Genomic DNA, 23406 nt, shown 5'->3' on the forward strand with positions numbered 1-23406 from the left:
CTAAAGGGTTTTAAAAGACAAGAGTAGGGATTTTTTTTAAGGCAAATTCTTCTATGTTTTCTGCTAGAAAAACTGCTCACCAGTCTTGTGGTTTGTGGATGAGGATCAGAACCCATTGCTCTGTCCATGGGAGGGAAGGCACTGATCACTGGGTAAGGCTTTCCTGTCTTTAGCACCTGCTGGTAGATGAAACACCTTTTAAATGTCTAAGAAAATGACACTTGATTCAATTTTGTTTCAATTCTAGACAAAGTTCTTTTCTCCCACACAGCTTTTGTTCTTTTAGATTGATTTAATCATAGGTTAAAACCATCATAAACCATATGGTTCGAGAGACCTCCTGGACTTGCATCAGACCACACCCAGCAAAATACTGTATTTTGCTGGCAAAAGTTTAAACTGCAAGGAGAATCTAATGGGATTGTTAGGAGTTACAGTTCTAAAAACTGAGCTCTCCAAGCACAATCTCTTTGAACCTAAGAGAAATCAGTTCTGTTTCATCAAAGAGATAAGAAAATAAACATGATCATTCCTTGGCTCTGAAATGCTTTTTATTCAACAAAGTAATTTCTGTTTAGAAAGACATTTGGAGCTCTCCTGCTTGACAGTGTCTTGTTCTCTGACACTCATCTGTATATTGTAAAAAATAAGACTAATACTCTTTGTTTTGTAGAATTTGGAAATGTATTGAGAGGACCCTGAAACAAACAGAAGTTTAGCCCAGAAGCAAGCCCTGGAGGATGGAAGCACAGCCCTGCAAAGGCTGAGGTATAGCTGAGGCAGGGAGGGGGAGGAGGAACATTGAAGTGCTGCCTGTTTGGCTCCCCCTGCTCCCATTTCTGCTCTGGGAACACAACCTAAGGCAGATCCCCTGCTGATATGGAGGTCACACAGTTTATTTCTGTCACACTGACGTGGTCTTGCCAATACCAGGGGAGCATGAATCAGAAGGTTATTTTAAAACCAAAAATATATGTGTTGCTTTGTATTATACAGCATCGAAGGACCACTTAGGATCAGGGCTTCACCTATCACATGCTGAATCTGTTACAAGTGGAACATGTGTTGTGTTGTTGATCCTCTGAGAAAGTTCAACCCAAGATGCAATGAGCTGTGGGAGGAGAAGGGAGGGTAAAGGAGCAGAAGTGTTGGGTGGTCTGCACAATGCTGGAAAGGAGGCAGGAGGCAATATGCTAAAAACTGTCACTTAGAACTATTTAGGCAAGTAACTGAAAGACTTGGAACAGTGGAAAAGACCTTCTTTGTTTAACTAAACACTAAAGACATCTGAAAGATCTGGAGTTGATGTGGGGCTGGGTTGGGAGGAGGCAGGACAGGCAGGTGAGCAGATTAATGGCATTGTTGCAGCTTGCCCATATAGTGTTTGGGTTCTTTATTTCCTCAGCTATGTTTATCTGGTGGGATATTGTTGATACAAGCTTGATCTGGAAAAATATAATCAACCTATTTGAAAAGGTCAGCTTCATGAGAACTGTTTTTCAGGGCTGGTGAGCTGTGTGTGGAGGTGTGACTGGCAGCAGTTGGGATGGCCAAAGGGATTGGAGAGACACCTCATGCTGAGGATGTAAATGGGGAGGAGAGAGAATGAAACCAGTTTGCCCTATGATGCAAAAATGTCTTTCTCTCTTTGTCACATCTTTCAACTATTAAAGGCAATATTATTCTCTCCATGCACTCAAATGAAAAGTCAGAAAGCCAATTAAGTTATCTGTGCATGGACACTACTGCCATCTCCAGAAGAAAAAGATTAATGCTTAATCAGACTCATAAACTTATTAGACTCTGGCTAATGATACTTTCCTTTAATCCAAGCACCACTTCTGGAGCAGGATACTCTAAATCTTCCTGTCTCCTGGAAAGTCTATGGAGTTGGAGGCAGTATTATGAAAACCTCTCTTAGGTATAATGTACTCAGCACAGATGAGCTTCCAGGAAATCTTTACAGCTTTTGTAATAAAAATAGCATTCATATATGACTTTGTTTATGGTGGGGCCCCATGGTGAATTGTTTGGGTTTTGTCTGTAAAAGTTCTAGCCAGTTGGTCATGCAAGGAACAAGTGTAAGTTGGAGCCTCACGGCATTTAAACTATGAGAAGGAAATAATATTTGAAGAGAAATCATATTTTGGGCCCAGCAAGTCTGACAATGACTAGTGCTGCCAGAGGTTTTAATATTATTGAACTCAAAATCTTTTCCATCAAATTCCAGAATCATCTGGAACATTCCCTCTTACGTGAAATAAACGCTTGCAAGCTGCCAGGTGATTAAATCTGTTAGCTGAGATGTGAGGGTGCCTCAGGAGACTCGGCTTTGTTTTGCTACTGTAATTTCCAGTAAAGATTTGGTCAAGTCTTGAAGCTGTCTCAAATGATGTATTTTGCAGGTTTAAGTTAAAATTCAGACCTGCCAAAAGGTTCTTGATTGTTAGTTTTTCTGGCTGAAACCACCTAATTTTTCCACTGTGCTTTGTCCATCTAGTTATGGATCACTGTTTTATCTCTCTGGCTTCAGAAAAGACAAACACTATATCAGTTCCTAAGTGTGAGAAGAAAAAACCCTACTAAAATATTAGTAAGAATTTTCAAAGGATTGCAAATAAATCAGATATTGTACAAATAAACACTGGAAGTGTAGGCCCTAGTGAAAAGCTTTGCAGTCCTAAAGAGACAAGCCATTGGTTGCATTTAAAGGAAAGGGTAGAGGTGGAGAAATTAATGGTTTTGAGGAGGAATCTAAACTGAGAGGGCATTTGGCAGACAAAATGAAAGACTAATCAAGCATAAAGAACAGCAAAAAATCAGTCACAAAATAAAGCAAGGAAGAAGCAAAGTCGGTGAGGGAGAAATGCAAAGACCAAAAGAGATGAAAGCGGAAATGAAACCAAGGATACTTGGAGATATTTTGTAGTGGAACTAGTTTGATTCCAGTGTTGTTTGTTCCACACACCGAACAACACTGACAAATATGTATGTATGTATGTGCATGTACATGCATATATACATTTATATATTTATAGAGAAACTCTAAGGGCAACAGCCTAAATGTCACAATTAACGACTCTATTGTATTATACAGTCTTGTTTCATGTAAGAAGCTGTAATTTATGTCTCCATTTTGTATGTTTACTTCTGTATAATACGTGACATAAATGAATAGATTTTTTTTTCACAGTGGTAAACCATTCCTTTAAAGTCCTTAAATATTCTTGACTGAGAAGTGTAATAAGTGAAAGTTGTGTTTTAGTAGTAGGAAGATTTTACTATTTCTGTTTTGTTTTGTTTTCAAGATGTATTTAATTTGTTTAATAAGTTACAAAAGACACAGAATTGGTCTTGTGAAGTGTGAGTAGAGATGGCTCTGTTGGTTTCTGTAAGAAAAAGAATATGAACAACCCCAAACCTCTGCACTGGTAGCTGAATGGAAAACTTATTAAATGAATTAATTAAGCTATCATTTTTGAAAATTTGAAAAACTAGGCCAGTGTTTGGATTTTCAAAATCAAGTCAGTAAAATTACTTCAATCGTTTAGTCACTTCTGCCTTTTCATAGCTGAAATACAGCTAATCATATTTAAACATTATTTATAGAAAAGAAATGCGTTTGGAATAAGAAACTATTGGATCCATTTCAACGTTGCTGCTTTTTAAGCTATGTAAATGCAGGTTTATAAAGAAATGGTGACTGATCCTAGAGATTCAAGAACCATTTGTGGATGAAGGATAATGTGTATTATCCTTCAGTTGTATCCTGCATCAATAGGATGTCTATCCTATCCTACAGCAGTAGTTTTCATTCTTTCTCTGGTTCTAGCATGGGTTTGTGTTGGAGGGTACATAGCCTTGCCCTGACTGAAATGCATGGATGTGCAGCAGACCTGGCACAGGGAACACCGTGTGCATATGAACTCTGCACCAAATCCTTCCCAGGAGCATTAAGATATGGCCTCATTCTGACACCACACTGATTTGTGTCACAACATCAGCAGCTTGTGAGGAAAGGGGAAAAGGCAGGAAAGAAGGCTGACAGGTCTTTCTCTTCCCACACTGCTTAGAGTTTGGAGATTCCCCATACAGAGCAGATCATATATGCAGGAAACTTCCTGGGACGAAAGGCCCAAAGGATGCAACTTATTGCTTCTGTATAAGGCTTTGATATTCAAGACATTAGTTACTGTGGGGAGACAGAAGGTAACACTGAAAAGACAACTCAATTTGCTTGAAAAATATACTGACAACATGAACTAGGAAAGAACAAATTCCTGAAACTGTGCTGAAGTGGTGCAATGCCAGATAACCTCCCAGGACAGACATGGACAGCAGACAAAGTGACACAGAAGTCAGATAAACTGAGGAAGGAACTCAAATAGATCCTCCACGAGAAGAGCCAATTTAATTTTCCAGGTCAGCAAGGCACATGAGGCTCTCAAGCCTTCATTACATAACCTGTGCAAGTGATCTGTAGCCTCTTGGGTGTGAGCCAGGGCAGGGCTGCAGTGTAGGAATCTTCCCTGGCAGGAGCAGGAAGAGGTGCACTGATTGACCCAGTAGGTATTTCCCCTACTTATCAAAAAGGAACAGGCATGAAGTCCTGGGGAGCACCATACCGCTAGATAGCCTTCTGTCTAGTTATAGTGTCTCACCTTCTATTTTTAACTGTCTCGTGGAAGCATTAAGGGAAAGCAATATAAAAGAGAAAGAATGTAAATATTATGGTTTCAAGGATATCAGCCCCAGCTGAAGTGCAAAAACCTGCCTTTCAGTGAAAGCTTTGAGGGGCTTCTAGTTCAAAGAATTCCAGAGAGGCAGCTATGCACGTTGTTTTCTTCTTTATCAGTTACCCCTTATAGATGGCAGCCAAGTTAAAATAAGGAAGAGCACCCCTCCTAAGCAGTTCTGAGAGGACAGAAATACTTGGCATGGGAAAGAGCAGCTACAAGGTAGTAAATACTTTTTCCAATGACAGGATAATTTTTCTGCTGAGCCTGGAAGTGTCAATGTCGAACTTTTGCTCGTGCCTCAGACCTTCTGATGCAATTGGCTATTTCAGTGCATGGCAAAGTACTCAGGAAAACCCCCCACAGTTTTAAGGCTTTATTTCAGGAGGGCTTTTTGCTCTGCAAAAATGTAGTGATCTTATTCTGGTTTTATCTTTCAGGATTAAAGGACTACTATCTTAGGACTAAAATGTGGGTTAGACTTTGCTTTTTGTTTTGTTTTTTTACAGAGTCTGATATGAGTGGGAATATCTGTGAGTTAGAAAATATATCCACAAGACCCATAGAAACTGCATGTTTTTATTTAAACGCAGTCCTGCTGTGTTTAGTGTCAGAGCTAAAAAGGGAACCTGGTATGAACAGAAAGTGAAGCACAAAGCTACCATTTGGCTTCCCCAAATCAGCAAATGGCAAAATCAAGTGAGATCCTGAATGCAAAAAGTGAACACTTAAAATGTTTTGGGTTTAATCACAATTTTTATTGTTAAAGATTTACTTTTAAAAAATAGACTGTTTGCTACAGTTGTATCTTATGTATCCACAGACTGGAGAGCAGCCTGTACATGTTCTGGTCAATTAATTCTTTGCTAAAGCACCATAAGCATACATTCAAAGATTTTGTTGCTTTTCTGACTTCTTTCTCATATCTGGGTTTGCATGAGGTCTCTGTGTTGAAAATATTAAAGTGTTTTCTAATTTGTGATTAGTGCATAGCAGCAAGAGGAAGAGTTGGCATGAATAGCTCTTAATAAGTAAGGTATGTGATTCTTTTTTATCTCTCAGCCAGGGCTTTGTCAGAGTGGAGGAGCCGAAATTGGTTAATACTCAGACAGGCTGCTGAAGTTCCAGTCTGGTTTTCTAATTTAGAAGCACTATTGCATGACATAAATGGTAGGAATCACTGTAAATTCTATGTGAAAAAATAAAATAGGAGTCGTTGAGACTGTAGGAAAAGGTCTGAAGTAATCCTTTAAAAGTTAGAAACAGCTTCAAAAATTATTATCCTCCCAGTTTGAATGCCTTGCTTATATTTCAAGTGAATATTTATCTGATGCACTATGTAAATTCACCTTATTATATTTATTTGCCATCTACTTCAAATCAAGGAATTAAAAAGACTGAAGAGTAATTGGTGAGTTACCCTTGGAAAAACACAGTAGTGTTGGCTGGACAATGCCAGCAAGAAAAGATTAATTCTTTATCACAGAATCCCAGAATATGCTGAGCTGGAAGGGACCCACAAGAACCATTGAGTCCAACCCTCAGCCCTGCACAGGCCCATCCCCAGAGTCACCCCCTGTGCCCCAGAGGATCATCCAAACCCTCCTGGAGCTCTGGCAGCCTTGGGGCTGTGCCCACTGCCCTGGGGAGCCTGGGCAGTGCCCAACCAGCCTCTGGGGGAAGAACCTTTCCCTGAGATCCAACCTGAGCCTGCCCTGACACAGCTCCAGCCATTCCCTGGGTGCTGTCCCTGCTCCCCCCAGAGCAGAGCTCAGTCCCTGCCCCTCTCCAGGCAGTTGTACCTGCAGTGAGGTCTCCCCTCAGTCTCCTCTGCTCCAGCTGAACACACCAAGTGCCCTCAGTGCCCTCACACGGCTTCAGATCAATACCCTGCACCATCTTCGTTGCCTCCTTTGGACACTCTCTAATGTGTCCAAAGACCTTTCTCACGTTGTGGTGACCAAAACTGCCATGATATTCAAGGTGAGGCTGAACCAGTGCAGAGTTATGTGCAGTTTCAGAAATTTTGTTGTTGAGAGGTTTTGGGATTGAAGTTTGTAAGAAGACTAAGTAGAGTCTACACTGCTCTCTGAGTGCTTTAGATGCTGCCATTCCTTCCTCTGGCAATTCCTTCTTTCAGCATCTGCCACTTTCTCTTTCTTTCCCTCCCAAAAAACAAAACACAAAAGATAGTATTTAAGAATTATAAATTGGACAGGTGGTCCAGGTCCTGTCCTGTGACCACGTTGTGTGATCTGCTGGGTGTCTTCATCTGCCTGTGCTCTCATTGCCACAGAGCTGCAGAGGACCCTCATGCATGGCTGACACCAGCAGCTGCCCCCTGAGGAGGATTGTCAGCTCCTCACACAGAACAGCATCCTCCTTTTGTTCTCCATAAAGCATGAAATGAATGCTTAACTGGGTCAGTGGCGTGGACTGCTGTGTTCATTCACTTCAGCTCCCCTCCATCCTGATCAACTGTTACAAGGAGAGATATTTGATCTCTACAGCAATAGACTGTTTAGTCTTTTCAGAGCCCTTCTCATCTCTTGGAAAAAAATTGAGAATGAGGGCAGATAATGGCAATATAGGTTTGGGGAAAATATTGGTCCTATTGTGTTTCTTTCTATTCTTGTCTTGCCTTGCCTTGCCTTTTCTTGCCTTTTTTTTTTTTGTTTGTTTAGTTGGTTTTTTTGTTTTGTTTTGGTTTTTTTTCTATTTTTTTCCTCTGTGCAGTTTGAATGGAGAAGACCATAGGAAACTTAACAGGAAACCTGTAGTCAGAGCACCCTACTACTTCACCACAGACTCTTAGGAGATGGTTCCCTTCCCTCGTCCTTAAAAGTAAAGGTAATTTTAGTTTATCTTGCTTCTCAGCTAACCTGCCACAGGAGGCCACCTCAATACTTCAAAAGTACTGAGTTTATTTGAAAGCCATTAAGTCTTGCAATGGATTACCCTGGAAGAGGGGCTAACTGGGCTGGAGATGGTGGGGGACTCTGAATGGTCTTAACCGATGAAAGGAAAACATAAGCGAGGAAGGAAAAAAGTGCACTGCCTCCTAAAATGCCACGTACCAAGGATTGGTCCTGTGTAAACTATCAGAGCTCCCAAGTACTGGCTTTTATACTGTACTTCATGTGAGACCAAAGGATGGAAAACTGTTCATCTGAGCTATTTTGAGGTTTTTATTATGTTCAGGGATTAATTTGGATGACAACAATGGTGTTTTCAGTGCAACAAGTAGAATTAAATAAGCAGTCTGGCAGAAGATCTGAGAAGCAGGAGGTGAAAATAAATAAAATGGAGCAGTGAAGAATGCAGAAAGAAACAGAAAGTGTTCAAAGGCATGTAAACAGGATGAAGGCTGAAGCCAAATTCATATGCAAATATCGAAGGTACAAATCTTGTTCCCTCCTTTTCTCCTTTCCCTCACGAGGTGCCTGTACAGCCCCTGCCCCCTCTCGTGTTTACTCTCACGACAGAATTTAAGCGATGGAGCAGAGGGAAAAGGGGGCAGATGTGACTATGTGGGAAGTTGCTTTGCCACTCACATGTGTATGGGAACCACATCTTTTTCTGTAGTTTGTGGGAGGTGGATTTATTCTTTCAGCATTTTGAGAAAGACTTACGATTCCACCTGGACTTATGCACAATAGCTTTTCTGTCTGCTCTCTTTATCTCTCTTTGAGAGCTTTCTGACTAAGTTATTTTCCTCCTGGGATGTATAAAGTATACTCTCACCTACACTGGGATAAAAGACTCTTGAATACAAAGGCCCCTGCTGAAGGCCTTTTGCAAGTATTGTCCATTCCCATCAACTTTCACCTGAAGCTCATCTGTCGGGCCTTACTCAGGTTGGGTCATGTGGTAGGGCACTATAAACTCAAAATGCTGTAACTGTGTGCTGTGATACTCGTGCTAGGATGTTCACACCAAGGCTCTAAACTAACGAGCCATTTAGGCCTTTTTAATTGTAATGACTTTTAAGTCGTCTCACTCCAGGCAGTGCCTGAGCTGAAAGCTGAAATCATGCTGGAGTGCTTCACTGGCTCACAGCCCACCCTGGCTCTCAGTGTGTTATAGGCAGCCTTTCCTGGGATGATGGTGAATCAGAATTGTGTTAAAGTATTTCTAGCAAGATGACAAATCACCTCATATCTAAGGATTTTATTGCATTTTCCGCTTTCTATGAACTCAAAAATGAGGCTATTTCTATGAAAAATGGCACTTGAGAATATGAAATTTCCAGAAGAAGTGGGGATCTGTTAGTAAAACAGAAGCTGAATGCATGGTGAACAATCCTTTTTGAAAAATGAACATTGCTATCTGTGGAAATGGTGGTCACACAATTGTGCAAAGCTTTAGACCTGAAAAATAACCTAAATCTGGGAACTGTGCCTGTTTCTAAATGATATTTGCCTTTGTGCCCCAACCCTGCACTGAGGGCTGCCCAGAGCCAGTGTGATGGGGCTTCAGAGGAGCCTGGGAACTGCATGTGTCTGTCCACTTGGGCCTGTGTCCACTGAGGTGATGGCTGTGAATGTTCCCAGTGCCTGCTATCAGTTGTCTTCACAATTTCTCAGTACAGAGAGTCTGTCCAACACGCTGCTCCTGCAGAAGAGATGGCTGCTTCTGAAACAGAAAGTCATGGCCAGCTGTTAAACACCATCTAAAGTTTCTGCTCTTCTTTGTGTGTTTCTCCAGACACGTTTGTTGTGCTCTAGGAGGGTACCCCAAAGAGCCATACTCCTCTGTAGTCTCTAGCTGCAGAGTGAGTAATATGAAACCATGTAATTTATTTAACACCATTTCACTACTTAGCTTGCAGAATCTCTGTGAGAAATATTCCAGGTCCCTTGACCTTATTTTTTTCAGATTTGTTTTGAGCAGCATGTCTGGAACCAGTGTTTCATGTGTTATATTTCCTCTGTGGATTCATCTTTGACATTCAATGTGTGAACTTTTCCTATAATTAGTTCTGATCAGTAGAGCTAGTTCAAGTATCACTGTAGAGAGTTTAACTTGGATTTCTCGTTGGCAGCCCCAAAACACTTACAGGATGCATTCCTGCAGCTGAGCAGGAGTGGGATTCCGCCCCTAACTCGCTTTGTGCTGAAGTCAGAGGATACTCAGGCCCACTTTTGTATGCCCACAGCAGGTCTGCAAAGCCAGTGAGCAAGTATTTAGCAAATGTACTCAGCACACAAATTTACACAGATCCCTGGGTTTGTGCATTAGTTAGATAAATCTACCTTCCATCTGGATGAGGTCTTATTCCACCTTTTCATGAGCACTTGCTTTACAAACATCTATAAATTAGAAGTGGACTTACCATTACCAGTTGGGTTTGATTGTTTCAAGTGGCACCTAAGAGGAAGACAAAAGGAGCAGTTCAGTGGTTAGGCCAGACTCATTCAACATTGAAATATTCCATTCTTTTTTCCTTTAGTTGTTTGGAGTTTTGAGCAGATTTTAGGGAGGGATATGTTAATTAGTCATGGCAAAAAATCCAAAGTAGCAAGAGCATAAATCCCAGACTGCTCCAGAAACGGTATGAAGTTTTTCTTTACCTTTGATTGTATATCTTGCCTGTGCTTTTTTTGGCAACAATTGCAGAAGTCTTGCCTGTTTCAGGAAGGGGATGAGGCCACTGGAGAAGTGTTAGCTGTTTTATTCATGATTCTCTTAGTAGCATTAATAGTGCACTGTCGTGTCCATGCTTGTATCTGATGACTTTTGAGTCCAAGGGAGAATGAGCAGCAAGAGCAGAGGACGTGGGCTCCTTTTGGCAAGGCCTTTTGTCAGGGAACCTGTTGCCCGTGGGCTGGGAGGCTCTTCCCTGGCCCCAGCCCCCGGCCTGCCCGGCACACCCTGTGTGTACATTCTGCACATTCCACGGGCTTTGCTTACATAACCCTGCCTGCCCTGCCTTCCCCTGCCCACACAGGTGAACTGCTGCCCTCACCGGCAGCTCCTCACCCACCGTGCACTCCTCGGAGCAGTCCAGCTCCCTTGTTTCTAAGAGCCTGGCACTAAGAGAACCAGTCTTGGGGTATTTCTTTTCAGGGCAGAGCTAAGGCAGTGGTCTGGCAGCTGCAGAAGTCCAAGTGGAGTTGTATATTACTGTACTTTCCTGAACTGAACTCCTAAGAACCAAAAGCTGCCCCCCCAGGAGAGCTGCACAGCCACCCCTTCAGCAGTGGGTGATGGGAGGCTGGGGGAGCACAGTGTGTGTGGGGCTGGGCAAACCCTGCACTGTCCTGAGCCACCTCTTCTCCTCCCACACAGACGGGAACAGTAACACCCAACTTGTGAAAAAGCACAACCACCAAAAAACCAAACCCCAAACAAACAGTCCCCCCAAACCTTTGAGGTCTTGCATACAGATGTGCTTTAGGTACCAAGTGTGCCCACACACCTTTAGAATAGACTCATCCAGGATATGAGTTCAGGTTTCAGCTTTTCTTACCAGCTGCTGGTGATTCCATAGAAGTGAGCATTTTCCTGTTTGGATTGCTCTACCCGTGCTGTCAATAATCTACTGGGAATAATTGATAATAAATAATTCCAGTGATAATGTTATCAATGACAATAACATTAATAAATGTAGCATCTGCTGCCCAATGGCAGGTTGCACAGGTGAATGGAATAGTAGTCTCAGAAGACTGTGTTCTATAATAAGCTTATCGTGTTTTACTGGTTTAGGATTTTTAGTTTTAAAATTTGATTTCCAAAGATTTCAAGTGTCCCCTTTAGCCATCATCAATTCACCCGTAGAAACTTGTGCTGGAGCACATGGGACAGTTTTCCTTTCCAAAGCTGCAGAGCATTTCTGGCTCCCACTGTCACCAGTTGGAATTGTGGGCTCGCAGAAACTTTAGGAATGAATTGTTAGTTGTTGTTATTAATTTATTTGGGAAACACAAACAGTATGACTCATTAACTCATGTCTTGAAAAATCCTGTACTCTTTCTTCACAATAAGAACTGCTGGAAATCTCTGCCTTCCAGTAGACTTGATGTAGAATCTGAGCAAGAAATTATGAATAGAGTTACTTCAGTAACCTGCAGATCCCTGGAAAATGTGTAATATGCAACACAGACAAAATCATATGCTTTCATCTTTAATGAAACCACCAGAAAATGTCTCAGTGACATAGGACATACATAAATATGATGTCACCAGCTTGGAGGCATATCTTCCTGAGGTTTTTGCATCGGTTCCTGATCTGGGATTTTAATTTGATGTCATCTATTTGACCATTATATCCTGTTTCTTCTAAAATTCTTGGCTAACTTACTTTCTTTTGCTGTAATTTCCATTTCCAAATTCTTTGATAAGTGTCAGCCAGTGCCTTTTCAGACATTTCCTCTGTATATAACCCAGAGAGCTGCTTAATCATAAGTCGTATGTGCAGCAATATGGTTTTATTATTATTCACATCTTTCTAAAAGCTGAAGTCAAATCTTAGTTTGAAAGCACAGTAGCTGAGGCTGTGAAAAAAAGAGAAAGAACAGTCAGTCAGTCACTGTAGACCCAGGAATTTCCTCAGCAGCCTTTCCTAATAAAGGGTTCTGTAGAATACCTTTCACTCAGGTTCTGCCCCGTGTGTCTTTGGACCTGCCCTTTGGCTCTTGTGCCACTCTCTGCTCAGGCAGGGTCTGCACTGAAATGGAAGGGATGTGTTACTGAGGGCTGGACTGCAGAGGAAATCTCCTTCCCAACTCTTCTTTGCTGTGTTTCTTTCTTGAAAGGGCAGAATTCCTCTGGGAGGGACATGTGTGTCACTGAGTCCCCAGTCTACAGTGTCAACAGTCCCAGTGCCTGTCAGCCCTGAGTGCCATCAGCACTGAATTTCACATCTGTGTCCTTGGGGAGGAATAGAAATAGAAATCAAAACCAGTTGGGCAAATGCATCCTATAATTAAGCTGAAAAGAAATGCCTCCTACCTGCACTGTAATTCCTGTCTATACCTTCATCAACACAGTCTACTTCCTAGTTGTAAATCAAAATCACTGTGTCTGAAGATAATTGCCACTAGATCATCCAGTATAAAACTATTGAGAGTGAGAGAGAGAGAGAGAGATATCACCTAGCACAGGAAATAATGGAATGGAGAAAAAGATGGAGAAATGGACTGAAAAGGCATTATGTTTCGCACTGTTAAACATTCTAAAACTAAACTGGGAACATAAAAGTATCTGATACTTATTTTTTTCTTTTCCTCTGTTCTTATCCTTCCCAGACATGTGTACTCATAATATTTAATGGAGTGGAATTGCCTGAAAGAACAGGACCACTTTTAATACACCTTTCTATGGTTCCCTGGTACATATGTGAACAATTTAAATACAAAAATGTTGATTTGTAGTGATTCTTAGATGTCTTGTGGTATATCATCTGTACTGGACAGATGGATTTGGTCACTGTAAGCCAAATAAATAAATTAGCGCTATCTTTGAAATGTAAAGCCACAACTGGCATCTGCAGTTACTGTACTCCCCTCCCTCAGCTCAGATGCCTTCACCTATACTGCTGAACTGGCCTAACTTTATACTCTGTTTGGCCCTGAGTCAGGGCAGAGGACCACCTGCAGGAGAGAGATGTGAAATGTTCTGCGTGCCTCTGGAATGGGGTAAAGTACCAGAGTACCAAGTCTGCAAATATTTTACTGAGCAGGTCATGTATTAAGTAAAATGATAAATGATGAGGTCATCGTTTTAGAACTGGTGGCCAGGTGGTGAAAAGCCAAAGGGCTGAGGCACAGAAAAAAGGGACTTCCTTCCATCTCCACTGACTTGGAGTGTTCCCTCACTGCACAGGAAGTGGTCGGACTGTCTCGGGCAGTGTTTTGGCCTGTTTGTGTTTGGATCTGCCTATAAGGATCCTTGCAAAGAAAGGATGTAGATTTGCTTTTGACTGTCTTGATTCATCTTTTCAAATGGCTGCAAATTCTGTATAATGCTAGCTTGTTACCTAGTCTTGTGTAATTATTTGTGAAATGCTTTAATTCTGCCTGACAAGACCAGTCCTGGAGGTTGGATTTAGATGTTTCCTCTCTCCTCCTTCCCCCTGTTTTTAACCCACAAACTGTGTATCAGTAGTACCTGCAATCTCCAAACCAGTCAACCATTCCAAACCCATTGGAAGCAACTTCATGTGAAAACTTTCTGTCCTGTTCTGTCTTTTGGAGTTAGTTTTCCATCAGATTACTTGGTTGCAGAAGAATCTAACAACTGCAGGAGATGGGGGAAAAGGTGCTGGACTGGAACAGGGCATTTCATGAAACTTCTCTGTTGCTTTCATTATCAAATGTTGTTAGTGTATCCCAGAAGGAGATTCTGTTTGATTTGAAATTGCCTCTCTGGTTTGTGACTGTTCCTTCAGTTCAGTGTGTGATCTGGGTGCCCGGGTGTGAACATACACATGCAGACTGATGTGGGAAGCACAAAGGTATGGGGTGGAGGGCCTATCAGTCATTTTTCAAAGCATTCATGCTTTGTCAACTATGCAGCAAGCTGCTTTATTCTCCTTCTTCTGCCTGGGGCAGTGGAACATCAGTCAAGTATTTTCAGAGTGAAAGTCAGTTGTTTTCTGGTGGTCTGAAGAGCTGAATATGCTCCCTGAGGGTCACTTCGAGCCAGGACTGACAGGAAGGGAGAAGTGAGATGGCGCAGGCAGGAGGAGGGCAGGGGGCAGGCAGAAAGCTGATCTTTCTGTGGCAGCAGCTGGGAGCAGGTAGAAAAGGTGGTCCTGTAAACTGGCATAATTTAAAGAGAGTTTCACAAGAAGAATTCAGGTTTGAATAATATGCATATGTAATTGCTGCCCTTAGGCTCCCTTCTTAAAGAATAAATTGCACAGATCTTCAAGAATAGTAGCTTCCTTATTTCTTGGGGGCTTTGTTTCTGAGGGACAGAATTCATCTCCTCCTTATGATCTGTCAATCCCACTGGGATTCCCATTGCCTCCCTTCCTAAATGGAAAGCTCATCACAGATTCAGAGCAATGAGCAGTGGCCTACTGCCATTTTTCTGACACTCTGTACTACCTGGAAGGCACTACCTTGTTGCATAAAAAGTCTTCTGATGGAAATAAAATCTCTGGTGCCCCTGGACAGGGCACAGCCCTGGCAAAGACACAAGATGGTTGTGTCCAGCCTGGCTGTGCACTTGGCTGACAGTGCCAAGTCCTGAACTCTGTCCTGAGCCTTCTTTCTGTTTGGAAAGAGGAGAAAGGAGGAAAATGCACACCTTGCCCAGGTGTAGGAGGGATTTAGTCCTTGGGCAGGAGAATCACACAATTTACCCCACGTGAATTCCTTCTTCTGTGTTTGTATGTGTGTAAAAACACTTGGAAAGCACACAAACACTCATGGCCCAGCTCCGAGTGAGGCTGCCTTGAAGCACAAAGTAGGCAAATTTGAAATCATTTGGAGACTTTTCAGAGCTTCTCATTGTTTCGTTTGTGCGTTTAATGATTATTGCAAGTGCACTCATCAAGAGATTTTGAGGTTTGGCTGCCACTGTCAGTGGTTGGAGGGGCAGAGGGACCTGCCTGCTGCAGGGGCACAGTGACAGTCTGTGCTGATTGCCTGGGCACTCTGTGTGGCCAGAGCAGGCAGTGCCGGGTGGCAGAGCTGACATGCCCTTTAGACGTGGGGAGGCAGGAGTTTGGAAAGAGCTCAGGTATGTTAAGAGTGGAAATATCCCTGAAAACCAGGGATTCCAAGTCATCTATGAGCTTTTGGAAACTGCATTGTCTCTGAACTCCTCAGCAGAAGCTCTCAGCAAATAAAAGCATTGAAAGCAGAAAACACTCCTGGTGGTTGGAGTGGTGGAGTCCTGGGTGCCTTGGGTGGGTACACATGGGCTTTGCTCTGGAGTCTGTTGTGCTCAAAGAAGCTGAGGAACTGCCTGCTGTAGTAATTTGCCTGAAAGATCATGAAATCAGTATAGGATTCTCATGCATGGTCATAAACCCAGTCCTAGCTGAAAAGAGAGAGAGCCTGAATGATAAAGTTTAGAGGTTTTTATCTGTAATTTGCTTGTATCCCAATAAAATATGAAAGTCTGAAACTGAGGGCTACTTATAACTCCTGTCAAAGGCACTGTTTCCTTCTGAATAATGCAACAGGATGCAGTAAGGTGAAAAAATTAAACCACAACAATTGAGTAAAATTTTTGATGAATTAAAAAATTAAATGAAAACCGTATGTAAAACACGTACAGATAAATCAATTCTTTCTTTCTGTCTTTCTTGGAATCCACCCTGAACCAGATGTTGGGAGTCTGTAGTTTAGTGTTTTTGGATCAGTGCCCAGACTTTTACCTATCTTTTCAGCTATTTACATGGCTTTTATTTCTCCAGCTGCGCTTTCACTGATACTGTACAGTCACAGACCTGCTAAGTTGGGAAAGTTGGGAGTCACTAATAGAGGGAGTTACTGGATCTGCTTGGAGATGAACAGTGATACAATACATCAAATGGAAATAATTTTTTCTTTGCTCAGATAGAAAGAGGATCAGGTGTAATGAAGGGTGTGAAGAAATCTGCTGTGGACAATGATAACGCAGGAGGAGGGAAGGGAGTGGCACAGGAATTTTCTTTCCAACACCAGCACAGAGAAGGAACAGACAGCAGCTGCTGCTGCTGTGTATGGGAAAATGTGCAGGGGAATGTCTTTTGTTTAAAACAAACTTGACTTCTATTGTGTTGTTTGGCTTTAAGTGGTTTTTTTGTTTGTTTGTTTTGTTTTGTTTTGTTTTGTGGGGTTTTTTCTTTGTTTGTTTGATTTTTTTACTTTTGATGGTTTCTACCTTTACTATGTTTTAATTTCCATTAAAATTATTTTCTCCTTTACATATGTAATAATTATTAAGGATTTTTAGTTAGTTTACTGATCCATAAAGACTCAGTACAGAGGAAATTAAAGATTATTGGCATAACTGTGTGTAGCCTCTATGCTCTGGGCACAGAGAACTGCCTTCATTTGTCTCTTGTGTTATAGTGTGTATCAACAGAAAAACCATGAGCCTACACACCCCTCCTCTAAAAGACATGAACTAAATCTAGTGCCTGGCACTTTTCAGGCAGTTGCACTAAAACTTTCATTTTGTGTTGGCATAACATCTTGCACGTTTCCGAACTCCAGCCCTCCACCTTGTCTCAGCTGTGCGGTTCACACTGTAAAGAGGAGAAAGTTCCTCAGCAGAGGAGTGGGGAGGGCTCTCCTGAGTGAAGAGAAGGATTTTTAGAGGTGTTGTGTGGCAGCCTGCCCAAGAGACTGATGCTTCATGTTCGGTCCTGACTCTGGATTTAAGCCAGTACCCTAGAGATTCACTATTCCATAGCCTGTTACCAATCCCTCGAGCTATCTGGTGTCTCCAGGTGCTGGTCTTTTACACAGACTTCTTAGCAAAAGCAATTTCACTGGCAGTAAGGATCACCTAGTTCAGTTCAACTGGAATTTTTTAATGAAGTCTCTCATACCAGTCAGGTTGAGGATCACCCAATGGAAGGAAAGGCAAGTGAAAATAGGGATATTCTGGAAGGCTGTTTTGCAGTGCTGTGTCTGGGAAGAGGTGACAGAAGCGTGTGCCTAAGAATGGGTGTGATGAGTCTGTGTGTCTGAGCCAGCTCAGAACAAACATGTTGTTACTGAGTTTGCTGTATGATATGTAGAACTTGTTATTCCCAAACAGAATTAGCTGTAAGCTTAACTCTTTGAAAGAAATCCTCCTAAAACACAGTTGGTCAGGATGGATATAAAATGGATGTCTGAGCTATTGCCACCCAGCACAGCTGACAGTGGTGGCCCTTTTCTTTAGGGGATTGTAACCCACAATCACTGTGCTTGTCCCCAGCTGGGGACTACTCTGCATATATACAAACATTTATTCAAATCTGGATACTTATGAATATTAATTCAGTACTAGTATCTTTCTTTAGGACAGTATTTCTGAAGGCAAGTTAAAATGAGACAGATCTAAAGTGATTAACTTCAGTGTCTAGAGATAGAAGGAGGGGACCAGCAGGTCAAGACCATGTATTTTGTAAGCCTCTCTCACTCATGTTCTTAAGTCAGTTACATGTTTGATCTTCAGAGCTAAATTTTGGCCCCACACCATTTCTTCCACACCATTTTCTACTAAAGACAGGGTCTACTACCATAGCATGAACAATATGGATTTTGATGCCTCAGATTTCCAAATAGTTTATTGGTGATTGAAGTTTTGTTGAAAGATTGAAGAAGTACACACTCTATGTGTAAAAGGTATGAGGGGGTAGGTTTGCACAAAAGTGTATGGCCACGTAAGCCAAAAGACACTGTTCAAAGAGCATTCTCCATACATTTAATTTATACAATTTGTCAATGCTGTGTTGCATTTTAAGGGGCTCTTGAGGCCGTCGAGTTTATGCCTTGGGTAGATGCTCCATTGCTAACATGGCTCCTGTTAAAATCCAAAGGCTCTGGTTCTTTACTTACATTTTGATTGTGATTCGATCCTTATTTCTACAACTCACATTTCAGTGCTTTCCCCTCTTCAATTTTTTCCCCATCCCAGCAGCCATCTGGTACTTTCTTCTGTCAGCCAAGTTTCTGTTCTTTACCTGGAGCCTTTCAAACAGCAGCTCTTGAAGAGAGTGGATTAACAGTTGTCACTGGAAAATGAGTTTACTTCCAGCTGGAAAAGCTGTGTAATATAACAATTCATTGATATGTTATGCACTTCTTGTTAGACACTCATAATTCTATTTGAAGGCCAATACCTGGAAGTAGTTTTTCTTAAAAATCTGTAAGAAGACCTTAGTATCTTTAGAGTGAGTCGGCTGACTTTACTTCTATTATGCATGGAGTCTTCAGATAACAAATGTGTTCTTTAGCAGACAGGTATTTGGGATTAGCCAAGAATGAGTCTTGAGACTTTAATCCGTGTCAGATTTAGTCCAAATAAAAGCGACTTGTGGACATTCAACTATGCTTTTTTTTGGTAGTATTAAAGTCTGAAGTTTGTATTTGCCCTGCACTATCTTTGTTCCTGTATTATAAAAGTAGAAGTGCATAAATAACTTGAAAAGCAACCTATTGTCTTTTCTGTTTGTGGTTTATTATAAGTATCCAAAGAGTAAAATTTTTTTGTGTACTTTTAATTATTTCAAGAAACAAAATATCTAGGCTAGTAGGAAAAGTATCATGAAATTACTGTAAGGTTGCATGAGTTTTGGCTGTAAATCTTATTCACCTTGACTAGATCTCATACTTTAATTCACTGGGGTATAAAACACCATTTACATTACTTCTTAGTTCACTTAATCACAATTAAATGACTTCAAAGGCCAATAATTCCTAGAGACTCTTTCTTTGATGTGACACAAATAACAAACTGTGTTTGTAATGTGAAGGTGTTCTACTTCACTGTTTGCCCCAACCTTATACAGCATATAATGTTCTCTTTAGGTACAGACATATGCTCTTGTTACATGCACCATATGGGTCACAGATGTGGCTGACATGGCTACATGACATCTTTTTTAATTTCATTGCACTATACCAAGGCTGTGCACAGACCTTTTCATGATGATTTGAAGGGATTTCTGCTCAAGATTTTAATTTTTTTCTAACCAGAATGATGAGGGGGAGGGAGCCCACTTTTTCTGCTATCAGGTTATATTGTGGTAATAAAAGCCCTCCAGAAGGTAATATTTTGCGGCTGCTGAATTCATTGTCACCTTAAGCACTGCAGTGCACTTGTAGTTCCTTTTTTACATTTCTGTGTATACCTAATACTGGAGCTTTGCCTTACTTTTCCTCTTCTCATCACAGTCAAAGGGTGATTTTTGGATGGAGAACTGCCATCTATAGATTCTCCATGAACTTAGAGTTAGAAAACCAGTTTTAAGTTTTGCAACTACATTTTGATTTAATGCAACTTAAGAAATAATTTCATGGTAAAGACGACATTTGGAAGTCGATGGTTTTTGCTATTCAATTTTGGCATGGTATATACAGTTTTACTGATCTGAAATGCTAATATTACCTGTGAATGTGTAGCAGCTCACTTTTCCTGTGAGTTGTGAATCAGAAGGACAATACATTGCTCTCATGTAACATCTTCTAGCCATGCACAGTAACCTGAGGGAATGGCTGGAGCTGTGTCAGGACAGGCTCAGGGTGGATCTCAGCAAAAGGTTCTTCCCCCAGAGGGTGGTTGGCACTGCCCAGGCTCCCCGGGGCAGTGGGCACAGCCCCAAGGCTGCCAGAGCTCCAGGAGGGTTTGGACAACGCTCTGAGGGACAGGGGGGATTGTTGGGGTGTCCTGTGCAGGGCCAGGAGCTGGATTGGATGATCTTTGTGGGTCCCTTCCAACTTGGGATATTCCATGATTCTGTGATTCTGTGAGTATATCTCCCATGGTACCTGCTAGTATGGACCAGCCTCAGGATTTCCAGGTAAAGAACACAGACCTCCAGCTTTGAATGGGACATTTGGATGTTATCTCAATCAAAATATCTCTGTGTCTGTCTGTCTAACTAACTAACTAAAGGCTCAGTGAACTCTCAGTATGGCTGTGTCAGGTTGGAGGAACAGAAGTTATCTCAACAATAGTGCTGGTTAGGAAGTGAGCTAATAAAATTCCAGGGCAATACTTGTTAAAGGTTCTCATAATTTATTAATGAACATTTTATTGTTGCCTCCAGAGGAAGCTGGACTGGTTCCAAGAGGAAACATATAGTTTATCATATCAAAGTTGAACAGGAGATTATTTGTGTTCTTCCAGGAGCAGCAAACAGCCATGGAAGAAGAGTGCCCAAGGTAGGTTAGAGGTGAAGATGGGTTATTACCTGCTTATTTCTAGTAATCAAGAGTGGAAAGGGAAGGACAACAAAAAGGGATATTTGTATAGGCAGTTGTTCCAACACTATCACTGTTCACCCAGTGAAACTCAGTCTTGGCAAGACTGAAAACTACCTCAAACCACCCGATTATTAATTGTTCTATTATTAATTGTGAGTACACTGTGCAGCCTAATGTAGCCTAATGAGGGAATGGAGCTACCACAAAGCTCCAAAGGACAGGGTTGGAGCAGCCATCAATGGGGGAGAACCTGCCAGACTCAGAAATAGTCTGTGCTGCAGTCTGAGGTCCTTTTGTATGGCCTGTGAAAATCCTAAAGGCTTGCAAGTTGGTACCTCTTGGGGTAGGGAGAGTTGTCATTAAGCCTGAATTTTTTCATTGTAATATTTCATACATGGAAAAAAAGTTCTTTCTTCTTTTCCAAAGCATGAAAAAGACCACGAGATGTGCAAGTGTGGCATTTCTTTTTCACAGAGTGACCACACCTGAAACCAAACACTGAAAGGACATCGACTAATGTGGAGCTGCTTCAAGACCTCTGACAACCCAAATAGTAAGTCTTGTTCCTTTCTCCAAGATAGAGGATCAGGGATGAAGGATGTTTGGGGATTTTCAGCGTACATTTATTCGTTATTCTGAAATTTCTTACTTCTGCCTTTAGGGTGAGACAAGGAATGAGAAACACACATAAAATAAGTGTTTGATTTAGTTTCATCTCATGTCAATTTTTTTCACAGAATTAAAATATTACTACTTCTGAAATGCAAAATGTTTTCCATAATTGACTGGTCAGGCAGTTTAATGAAACAAATCTGTGGTATCTCGTGTTAGCAATATCCCATCCTCTGTCTCAAGACATCAGAAATGCAGAATGAGAACTGTAGATGAATAACTGGGAATTCTGTACGTGTTTCAATTACCTGCTTTTTAAATGGACGTATAGAAGCTACATTCAGACATGTAAAAATGGTTCTAAATTATGTATATTTTCTAATATAAATGTCTGTTAGCAGGTAAATGGAATGAGAACACATTTTTCTCTGGGTAAATTTGCTACATGTAATTCAGGTGCTTTCCTCCCCTTATTGCAAGCCACTGCAGTTTTCTGATTCCCTTGGCTGTTTGTTAATGCAGGTGTTTCCAGTGTCACTTCACTTTCCGTGGGAGTTTGTGGGACACCTCCAGCAGTGACTTGCACTCTCACTTCCCATGTGCCCTCAGCCACTGGAGGAAGGTGCAGTGGAGCTCAGGAGATCTCTGCAGTCTGAGTCTCAGTGCACAGTGAGTTCCCATGGCATGCAGTGGCTTCCTGTCCCTAATGCTATCTAGGAGATCAGGCCAATTAATCTCATTAAATTTGGAAAGTTTTCATGGCAACTTTGACCTTTTATTTGAATATACGTTCATTTAAATTTGAAAAGCAGAAGTAGATTGCAATTCAAAGGAACTCATTTGTTCAAAATATTTTGGAAAGGACATTGGGACAGTTTCAAAAGGTTTTGGCTTTGTTTTAATGGGAAATTTGCCCAAATTAATTTATTTCCACAGTTTCTGTTTTACTGAAACAGCAGTCTTCTCACCCCTCCCCATCCAAATCATGTCTTCTTGATAAACCTCTCCCTGAATCTCACTTATTGACAGAAAGTAGATATGAATGCTACTAATGTAAAAAAAGAAATTCAGAAGTGAATTTGAATTGACATTCACCAGTGTTGGCATACATAATTGGACTAATTATACTAAATATGCCTCTTTATTTTGCAGTCCAGAGAGACTGGATACTGCAAGGAGAACCATCTCTAGCCTGAGCTTCTTGATCATAGTTTTTCCATCAATACATATAATGTGTTCAAGGTCCTCCTTGATTCTTTACAGCTCCTAAGGAATTCTTTCACATTACAGTGTTGCATCTTTTGTCCAGCTTATTTTGTAGAAAAAATGGGATTTTTTTTATTTAACTTGAACCTTTTGAACACGACTTTGCAAATTTACCCAAGAACATCTGTCTGAAAAGTCTTCAGTCACCACTCCCAAGACCTGAGAATTTACAGGTGAGCATGGTTTGGGCTTTGCTACTTTATCTGGAAAGATAATTGCCTCATGGCCATTTAGATTCCCTGGGGCAACTGCTGCCCAAGCTGCCCATGGCAGGATACTGCTACACTGGAGCCTACTGAGGAGAAGGGATGCCCAGAGCCTTGCTGCAGGACAAGGAACTCACATCCCAGCCCTGCTGCTGGCCCATAACATCCTGACACCCCATGCTGTTAAACTGGCATTTCCTCCTGCATCAGCTTTTCATAGCAATCTGGAATGTACTTTTTTGAGAGATTGTTTCTTTACATCCTATTCAGACAACTGAGTTTCAGCTTTAAACCATGGGTATTCTGTGAGGAGGAGTTTCTAGCGCAAGGAAAGGTCAATTGAGAAGAGAAACTAATGGCTGCAGAAGAGACCTGAGGGAGGGAGCGTGTTCCTTGGAGCAAGGGAGGTAAGAGGTGTACAGACAGGGCTGTGATGTGGTGGATGGGAGCTGAGATTGAAATACAGGCCACAAACATTAATGCTGAGTATTGAAAGGGAAGACTGAAAAAGAGATCCCCAGGTCCATTCCTGTTTTTTCACGTCATAGGAGTCATTGATGTGAAGGACATGCAATTCCCCTGGCACATCTATCTGCTAGAGCTGCCTGAACTCCAATGGGCTGATACTCTTTCTCTCTGGGGAGACCATGAAGTCCAGAGCAGGTTTCTTGGTGCTTTATGATGTTTCAGTCAAACTCAGACTTTTGGCAAGTCTTGCAGGGA

General features: G+C 41.6%; 1 long non-coding RNA gene across 2 annotated transcripts in view; it reads left to right on the top strand.

Annotated features, from left to right (window-relative positions):
• LOC127472983 (uncharacterized) overlaps nucleotides 1-23406 on the top strand; it is a 151068-nt gene that overhangs the window by 28398 nt on the left and 99264 nt on the right. Inside the window, exons 8-13 of one of the 2 annotated variants that reach the window (XR_007905223.1) lie at nucleotides 68-152; nucleotides 674-768; nucleotides 20523-20557; nucleotides 21026-21152; nucleotides 21734-21880; nucleotides 22521-22650. This is a non-coding gene — a long non-coding RNA (uncharacterized LOC127472983). Of the gene's footprint in view, nucleotides 1-67; nucleotides 153-673; nucleotides 1803-20522; nucleotides 20558-21025; nucleotides 21153-21733; nucleotides 21881-22520; nucleotides 22651-23406 lie in introns of those variants that run through there. The other variant, XR_007905222.1, reaches the window with a different exon arrangement.

Source organism: Manacus candei, unplaced genomic scaffold, assembly GCF_025592945.1.
Source record: "Manacus candei isolate 608988 ecotype Guabito, Panama unplaced genomic scaffold, ASM2559294v1 h1tg000003l, whole genome shotgun sequence".
NCBI classification, from domain to species: Eukaryota; Metazoa; Chordata; class Aves; order Passeriformes; family Pipridae; genus Manacus; species Manacus candei.